Source organism: Cimex lectularius, unplaced genomic scaffold, assembly GCF_000648675.2.
Source record: "Cimex lectularius strain Harlan isolate CLEC.00 unplaced genomic scaffold, Clec_2.1 scaffold59, whole genome shotgun sequence".
NCBI classification, from domain to species: Eukaryota; Metazoa; Arthropoda; class Insecta; order Hemiptera; family Cimicidae; genus Cimex; species Cimex lectularius.
In genome coordinates this window covers 393,052-402,851 of record NW_019392794.1, presented here as the reverse complement: position 1 = coordinate 402,851, position 9,800 = coordinate 393,052, and positions in this window count along the sequence as shown.

The window sequence follows — 9,800 nt, the reverse complement described above, 5'->3', positions numbered from 1 at the left end:
AATAATTTAAACCAAATTCATTTCACTCAATTATATTCGCGCCGAGTATTCCTTGGTTAAACAAATTTAATATTATTACAATCGAGACAAAATTACTTGTTAATAATGAATGGCATCATTATCAATTCAAACGAAAAAAGCAGTTTCCTTAACTCACCCTCAATTTCGGTTATTGATCAACAAAAGGAAAATTTCAGTCGCTAAGGGAAAGTGGAAACGCTAGAATATTAAAGCAAAAAGTCACTTTTCTAGATTACAACAATGTTAACATTTTAGGAGGTCCAGGAGATCAAAATGTTATTAAAACGAAAGTAGGCCACCAAAGAGAAACACGTTAATTGATCAAGACTATTGACTGTATTACTTTGCATATCATTTTCACTAATGAAGGACAAATAAATAAAATGCTGGAGTAGAAAAAATCTCAAAAAGATATTTTATTTTATAAGGATTTGTTTTGTTTATGGGCCGACAAACAGTTGAGGTCATCGTCAGCCCTCTGTGTGTTTTCCTTCTTTTNCATCACCACAAACATAGATGTCTGGTCATATTCACTCCCCAAGAGTACACGATAATCCTAGGGGCGAGGTTATAAGCAACTCCTTCCTTTCACGCTAATAAATTACTTTTACTCTCCAGATGTCAAACACTCACCCCAATGTGCTCGATATTCCTCGGGGCGGGGTTATAAGCAGCCCCTTCCGTTCACGCTAATAAATGACATTAATTACAATAAATTAACAGAAACGCAACACTCGATAGAAACATAGAAGTCTGATCACATTCACTCCCGCAGAGTATTTGATAGTCCTTAGGGCGGGGTTATAAGCAACTCCTTCCTTTCTCGCTAATAAATTACTTTTACTCTCCAGACGTCACACACTCACCCCAGAGTGCTCGATATTCCTCGGGGAGGGGTTATAAACAACCAGATACTTTCACGCTAATAAATGACATTAATTACAATAAATTAACACAAACACAACACTCGATAGAAACATAGAAGTCTGGTCACATTCACTCCCTCAGAGTACTCGATATTCCTCGGGGCGGGGTTAAATCACCCCTTCCTTTAAATTAACATATAATCTTACACAGACACAACACGAATACCCATAAAAAACTATATACATTTAAAAATCCCTACAGCCCTGAGGTGAATCGGAATAGCGATCTGTGCCCTCTGCCGTGCCCCAAGGCTTTATGAGGATTAATTTTATGTATATATGGTGTGTGTGTGTGTGTGTGTGTGTGTGTGTGTGTGTTTGTTTGTTTGTGTGTGTGTGTGTGTGTGTGTGTGTGTGTGTGTGTATCTATAAATATATTTTTACTGAATTGAAGAATATTTGAAGTTTTCTTATTTTCAAGTCTATTGAATTTACAATACTCTGACCGAACTTGAATTCACATAAAAAATCCCACTTGCTACAAGAGGAACGTATTTTTCCTGGCAAACTGTGACCAGTTTACATTTATTGTGATATTAAATTATACAAGAAGAAAGTACTATGGAGTGGTTCCGGTTGTGAACATTCTCTTTATTTCACGACCTTAGGGACTATAAATAAACAAAGTATATACATATTTCATGGAAAAATTTGCTCCAAAGAAGTTTTTCACTTGTTTTGCAGAAGCAAAATAATACTTCATAAAATTATTGTGATAATTTTATAATATTGTTGTTCTTATTTTTGTTCAATAGGTTATTATTAAAAATTTATTTTTTATCCTATTACCCACTCAATTTCACAGATGGAGAAAGCGAAAATAAAATAGAAAAAAAAACAATGCGTTTTGCTCTTTATTTCATTTCGATTTGGCGTAGAATGTCTTCACAAAAGCGTTTTATCGGACCCATTATCCTGTCCCATCTGGAACGTCATGAAATAAAAATTCTCGTATTACATATCGTTTACCACAAAACTCTCTGATCAAAGAAAGCCCCAGGTTTTGATCTCATAACTTTTAAAATTATCCAATACCTCCCCAAAAGGCCATATTAATTACAAAGGAACCAACTTTTATTTTTTGACATTTTTATTATTTTAAAATTGTTTTATTATAAACACGAATTTTTAAGACTAATCTGTTTTATTTAAATTTGGTGGCATATGCTAGGAAACATTTCCATGTGGTTAGTTCAATGAAAAAAAGTAAATACGTTACTTTTTACGTTTGAATATTTCGCGAAGTTTCATTCATCATTAGCACCTTTTATTTTACTAAATTTCTTCCGAACTTATATTATTAGATTAGAAAAAATCGCGTATGATAAATTGAATATATACAATAAATATACAATTTCACAAACGCGATTTTTCGAAATGAATAATTTTTATCATAATCAAAAACCTCCATGTTAAAACTAGGTAATTAAAAATTCTTCTTATTTATGAATAACAGAAAGCAGACATACAAATTTAAAATTTTACATTTTCCAGTAAGTAACTCAATCCCGTTACTGTAAATTTTATATTATCTGTACAAACCTATTAACTGAACACGACAGAGAAGAATGACACATCTACACGGAAAACAAACACTTTGAGCCCTGAAGATGATTTCAGTAAAGATCGAAACGTTGGCACGATAAAGAAAATGTTTTTCTGAAACCTACATCACACCAGACCGCATCTCACGATTTCTGAATAATTATCGATTAACGGTCACTAATCACCACACATTAAAAAATAAATATATTTTGCATGGTATAAATTCACTTTTTTCCAAATCCTAAATGTATTTGTTAAATGTATACAATGTTTGTAAATCCCAGGCCCTGAAGATGATCTCAATAAAGATCGAAACGTTGGCACGATAAAGAAAATGTTTTTCTGAAACCTACATCACACCAGACCGCATCTCACGACCTTCATCAAATAATCATTTTGTCTAAACTATTACAGTCCAGGCTATGGAACTCCATAAAAAATATCTGTGTTTGAATAAAACTTCTTTTAGTTCAAGAAGCACAGTGCTGGAAATAAAATTAGAAATATTTATGGAGGGCTTATATGAATCCATTATTCCAAAAAAAAAATTTTTTACTGACGTTACAATGCGTTAAACCCCTCGGCACATTTCCATACGAGATTTATGTGTGAATCCTAGCCTCTGGATAAGCGAGTTTTCTCCCAATTGGACCCGTGAAGGGGAAACAAAATCTGTTTCTCTTTCGGTCTCATACTATCATTGCGTGTGTTTGCAAACAAGATTGTGTGGGAACAACGGCGAACAACACCTATCATTGATTACTTTCGCCTCGCCCGTGGTCATTAGGAAGCTTTTCAAGCCGTTGAACTATACCATATCTAATTGTTTTTCTGCCTACTTCTTCTAGTAAATTAAAACACAAAAACCTAGACCTTTCGCGTTATGAAACCTTGAATATTTTCATTATAGTAAAAGATTTCTTTATAAGATAGGATTACATAATAGACATAAAAACATCATTCATGCTACACGACTCTTTGAAAATTAATATGTCCCACAATATAAAAAGAAGAGCGTTCACTTCAAAAATAAAATTGATCAAATTAATGATGAGGCATATCAACAATCATTTCATCCAGGTTTTAAGAGCTAACAGAAAACATCCTCATTCACAACTACAGTCAAAAAGAGTGATGTGAAGAAATTCAAGTTTGTTTGTAGAAAAGTATAACATATTTTTTTCTTGTAACCTTTATACTACAAAAGATATTCCTTTTTAGCTTTCAAATTGAGCAGACTGGTTGATTTTTGTCGAGACCTACAGTGTCCACGTGTTTCTTCAGATTGCACTATTTTGTCAACAGGACTGCCAACATTGTATGTGTTTCTAGAGGATTAGAGAAGTTTGTTGTCTTTTACCTGAACTGTCTAGTTCCATTAACAGGGTGTTTGTTTATGTTGTCTGTTTTGTCTATTTCTATACGTTTAGTTTAAAAGTGGATTACTTAGTACGAGATATCTTCCAACTAGATGTACCTTTGTAATTGAATTTAATTTGTTTTCTTCTTTCCTACAGATTCTTCAACAGACTTTAGATCGCAGCCTTTTGTTAACAGACTTGTCAATGTACTATTATAATTATTTCGGGTCCGTGAGATGCGGTCTGGTGTGACGTAGATTTTAGAAAAACGTTTTATTTATCGTTTCGATCTTTATTGAAATCATCTTCAGGGCTCAAACTGTTTGTTTGCCGTGAAGATGTATCATTCTTCCCTGTCGTGTTGAAAGTGCCCAAGAGACAAGAATCTACACGGAAGAAAAACACTTTGAGCACTGAAGATGATCTCAATAAAGATCGAAACGTTGGCACGATAAAGAAAATGTTTTTCTAAAACCTACGTCACACCTGACCGCATCTCAGAATCACCAAATAATTATAATATTAAGAATAAATATTGTTTAAATTTTACAAATACATGGATGTGAAAAAAATGAATTTATACAATGCTAGAAATTTTAGATTCAAACAAAGTATTTGTACTTCCTCGAAGTGTTTGTTTTCTGCGTTTTTTTCACATCCTACATGATCGTGAGATGCGGTCTGGTGTGACGTAGAGTTTAAAAAAACGTTTTCTTTATCGTTTCGATCTTTATTGAAATCATCTTCAGGGCTCAAAGTGTTTGTTTTCCGGGTAGATGTGCCAAAGAGACAAGAATGACACATCTACACGGAAAACAAACACTTTGAGCACTGAATATGATCTCAATAAAGATCAAATGAAGAAAATGTTTTTCTAAAACCTACGTCACACCAGACCGCATCTCACGACCTCCAAATCAACTAACGGTCACTAAACTCCACACATACTATTATTATTTCAAACAAGACGAGAGTATTTTCGTTTTTTAATTGGCCTGCCTTGCTCCAATTAATTTCATGATAGTTTATGTTGTCTTATAGCAATAGTTCATTTCAATACATTTACGTTAAAGGTGGAATCTGTAGTGACTTTTGCAAACTCCGATCCTAAAATATCATCCAATTAGATCTACCCTCGTAATTGAATATTATTAATTTTCTTTCCTACATCTTTCTAAGAAACTACTTACGACAACTTTGAATTAATGTATCTCTTCAGATTGCAGCGTTTTGTCAACAAGCCTGTAAATATTCTCAAATTTTTTGCACTAAATTTTTGATGTTTTGATTATTAAAGTTTGCACGATATTATTATTTAAAACAGGCATACCCTGCTTTTCCCATTTAAAAGACAGTTGTGGGCAAATCTAGCAGAGAGAATTAATTGATGAAATTCACCACCCTTACAACACACATTAATTTGAATTGATTAATACTTATTAGTAATAGGTATTTTAAAATCATTATTAAATTTGTTAACTCGAAATTTGTCCCGTGCTGACAAAATAAGGCAATTGCGGTTTACAAGCAGTAAATCGAATGGAAAACGTTGGATGGTTAAACAATAAATGAAAATCCGTTCAATTTTCTTTTACGACCAAGAAAAGCACAATGAGCGAACAATAATAATAAACCAAACTTACGATGAGGTTTTATTTTTATTCTTACCGATTTTTTTTCACTAGATGTAATTTATTTGTATTTGAGAATTAATACTTTGAAGAAGTGATACTTTGATAGAATAGTCATTTCGTGAAAATACACTAAAATATGGCTAAAAGTCTAACAATGATTTGAACTCGTGAAAAATCGCCGTTTTTCAACACCATCATCACATTGAGATCTATTTTTAGAAAACAAATTTATGCCAATGGTTCAACGGAAAAAGAATTTCATACAAAAAACGTATGATATTTCTCTGATAACTGAAAGTTAAATAGTATATTTTGAACAGACGTTACATTATAATTATAAATTGTATGAAGTTTTGCAAATAAATTTCACAAGTAACTCTGTTTTGAAGGGTTATTACATAATCAATTTAGCATTATGACGATAATCATATGGAAATCGTGAAATGAGGTCTGGTGTGAGGTAGGTTTTAGAAAAACATTTTCTTTATCGTGTCAACGTTTCGATCTTTATTGAGATCATCTTCATGGCTCAAAGTGTTTGTTTTCCTTGTAGATGTGGCATTCTTGTCTGTCGTGTTGAAAGTGCCCATGACGCCCATTATGACGATAATCTAACGTATATTTTTGTTTATCAATTGTTTTTCTGCAGCAGTTCTTTGTTTAAAATGTAAAAACTATGCTCAAAGGGTATTTTTAATAATTTATTTTGGATAATATTTGAGTAAAAATTTAAATATTATTTGATTTTATCCTTGTCTTTATCTTCAATGTTTCCATTTCAGATCTTCTGACGCATTACCAGAAATTTAGTTGTTCAGCTGACCACTCAAATAATTTTTCAAATCGATTTTGTCATGGACAGCCAATTTCCAATTTTGTACGACGTGTGGGATTTGATCAAATTCGGTTTTAGTCTCCTTTAGATATAGCGTAATTAACTAGGATCTTTTATAAAACCTCTTAGATGTTTATGCATTGCACGATTGAATTTTGAAAAATACTCGTACTTTTAGAATAAAGTAAGTTTCGCATTGCAGGCATATATATTTTTTATTACTCCAAAAAAATTTAGTACGGAAAATTTCCTTTTTAAATGGAAATTCATACACCACATTTTATGACACACTGTCACATTATTTTGTTATCAGTTATCACATTGGTGCGTACTTCCTTACACACACACGCGCGCGCGCGCGCGCACACGCACACACACAAACAAACACAATACGACACAACCATAGAACACGATACTGTAGAAATGGAATTTTAATATCTTTAATATAATATTATCAAGGACAACCCTCTCAGGGTTAAAAAGAAGTAAGTATACTTGGTTCGAATTCAGGGCCGCTGAGTCAATTATCATGATGAGCTGTCGTGTCAACTAGGAAATTAAATAATACAGTAGTATATTAGATTTTATTATACTATTGTATGCCACCGAACCAATAATAAAGTACAGATATAATTTCTCATCAAACTCTTTGAATTTGTATAGATATTTATGTGTAATGTGATTCTTGCAAGTCTTTAGTACTTTTATTTACAGCGAATCGAACATAGGTTTGTAAGCATACATTTTAAGACAAAAGTGATTTCATACCTTTCTCTAAAGGGAGGGGTATTGATCAAGGACAACAATTACTTTTATAAATAATTAATATAAGCGCGTATTTTATTACAACGTACTATTCTGATTTTAAATCATATCATATACGTAAAATTATTATGTAATTATATTTGTGCATTAGCTATGAGAGAAAATATGGGAAATATTTTAAAAAATACATACTTTCCTCTCTCTCTCTCTCTCACTCTCAATTTCTCCATCTATATATCTATCTAACTATCTACCTATTATCCTATATTCTTCTCTCACTCACTTTCATTACCTCTCTTTCCCTCTTATTATCACTTTTTCTCTCCCTCCATCTCTATCTCGCGCCCTGTTTATTTATCTCACTCTCACTCTCTCTATAAATCTATTTATAGATCTATCTCTATCTATTTATCTTTCTCTTTCTCTCTCTCTCTCTCTCTCTCTCTCTCTCTCTCTCTCTCTCTCTCTCTCACTTACTCTTTTTTATTTGTCAATGTCAATCTGNATAACTCTATTTATAGATCTATCTCTATCTATCTATCTTTCTCTTTCTCTCTCTCTCTCTCTCTCTCTCTCTCTCTCTCTCTCTCTCTCTCTCTCACTTACTCTTTTTTATTTGTCAATGTCAATCTGTCTGCTCCTCTGTTCTCTTTGCATACATCCGTGTGTATAGAAAGGTATAAGGCCCACCCCAAGACATCGGTTTTTTTATGGCGTAAACCTGTCCCCAAAATTATTTAGTAAAATCTTTCAAATGATCAAAAAGTACCAATTTACAGTTTCTTCTCTCAGGAAAATTGAAAAGAAAATCTCCCTGATTATATCAAGACATTCTTACGCCTTAAAATATTGTCCTCCCCCCAGCGAGAATTCGCCATTTATGAAAAATAATTAGTTTATAAAAATTAGAAAAGTTTACTGGCAAAACTAAATGATAATGTAAACACACAGCAGCAGCGTATTTAGCCGAAGGTCGTGGGTTCGAATCCCGCTTGTGACACTGACTTTTTTATCTCAACCAAGACCTTACATTGAAAGAATAATTAATTGAAAGATGTAATGATAACTTATCCTATGAATTCTATGCAACCTCAGGTGTACCTCAAGGTGGCCATTTATCCCCGTTACTTTTTAAAATTTTTATTGCAGATCTGGTTAAATACATTTTACTCAGTAAAATACTTGTTACTTACTGCTTGCTACCTGCGGTCGTTCACTCACGTATGATCTTAACCATCTCAAAAAGTCTTCATTAAAGCCCACTAAGCACATTTTTTGAACCAGAAGACTGTGATTAACCTCATCATTTGCCGTACTAAAATTTATGTATATAGATAGCATCAATTAGATTGAGCTGAGAAAAAACATCCAGAATATCATACTGGAAAATTAACAAATTCGTAGTCGATGATCGACCAGAATGGAACCCAGTTTGTGGTTAACGTGAAAAGAACAAATGGACATACATAGATGTATATAATGTATCAGAGGGAGGGAGAGAGAGAGAGTGAGAGAGAGAAAGCGGGAGATGATAGAGAGATGTGTATGAGTGTGTGTGTTTTGTGTGTGGAAGTATGAGATATGATCGTAATCTTGTTTGTCGTTGTAAATTCTTGGGATACCAGTTTTGCCGTTTCCTAAAATTTATATTTAATAATAATTAAAAACCCCACCTTTTGAATTTTCCCTTCTTTTTGCCAATTTTCAAATGTCGTTAAAATGGCAAAAAGGAGGGAAAATTCAAAAGGTGGGGTTGAGATAGGAAGTTAGTGCCCAAGTGGATCGACGTCACGATAGCTCAAGTGGTAGAGCAGCGGCGTATCTAGCCGAAGGTCGTGGGTTCGAATCCCGCTCGTGACACTGACTTCTTTATCTCAACTAAAAACCTTAATTAATTGAAATATATTAATTGGTCAAGCGGACCACTTAAACTAGTGAATTTAATAATAATAATTTTCAAATAATTTTTTAAAAGAAATTATAATAATTTTTATTTGTATTTGATGTTGGAAAAAAATTAGAATCATAAGGCCGAAAGGTTTGAGCTTATTCTGGCCATATTTAAGGAACGTATCTAATACATCAGAGAAATGCGTTACGAAAGGGTGGGGCCGCCTTACCGGCAATTTCCTGTTAATGTCTCTGGAAACATTGACACTGTTCTAATGATGTTCTTCAAACATAGTATGTCGGGGGCGTCTAACGATCCGATATGACGACGTTAAAGTGTCTTGGAAGGGGGATCAGCCTAATGATTTGGCTCTCCATTTCCTGCCCATGACGAAAGTCATAAGTCCACTCGGAGGATGTTTCCTCTTCAAATAAACATGAGTCTGATAATAGTAAGATTCAGTAGGATTCGGATTTTGTAAACAAAAAACTCATCTAGTCCAAATAGAAAATGGAAAACTTAAGAATTCAATCTATATATTATATATTGATACAACATCTATTGTTAAATCAAAATTAATTTGACTGTAAAATTTAATAAAATTATTTAATAAACGTCATCCATTTTATAACACTTATTGAAATTTACTAATCTAACGACATTCAGTTATTAAGTAGCATAGTCAATAATCAGCAGCCAATATAAAAACAGAGAATAAAAACTTTAAAGATTTTTTTATATATAATTACAGTCTCTATTACCCCCCCACTTTTTTCGAAAAAGGAGAGTTATAGAAAAATATTTTCAATAGTAACCCCGTAC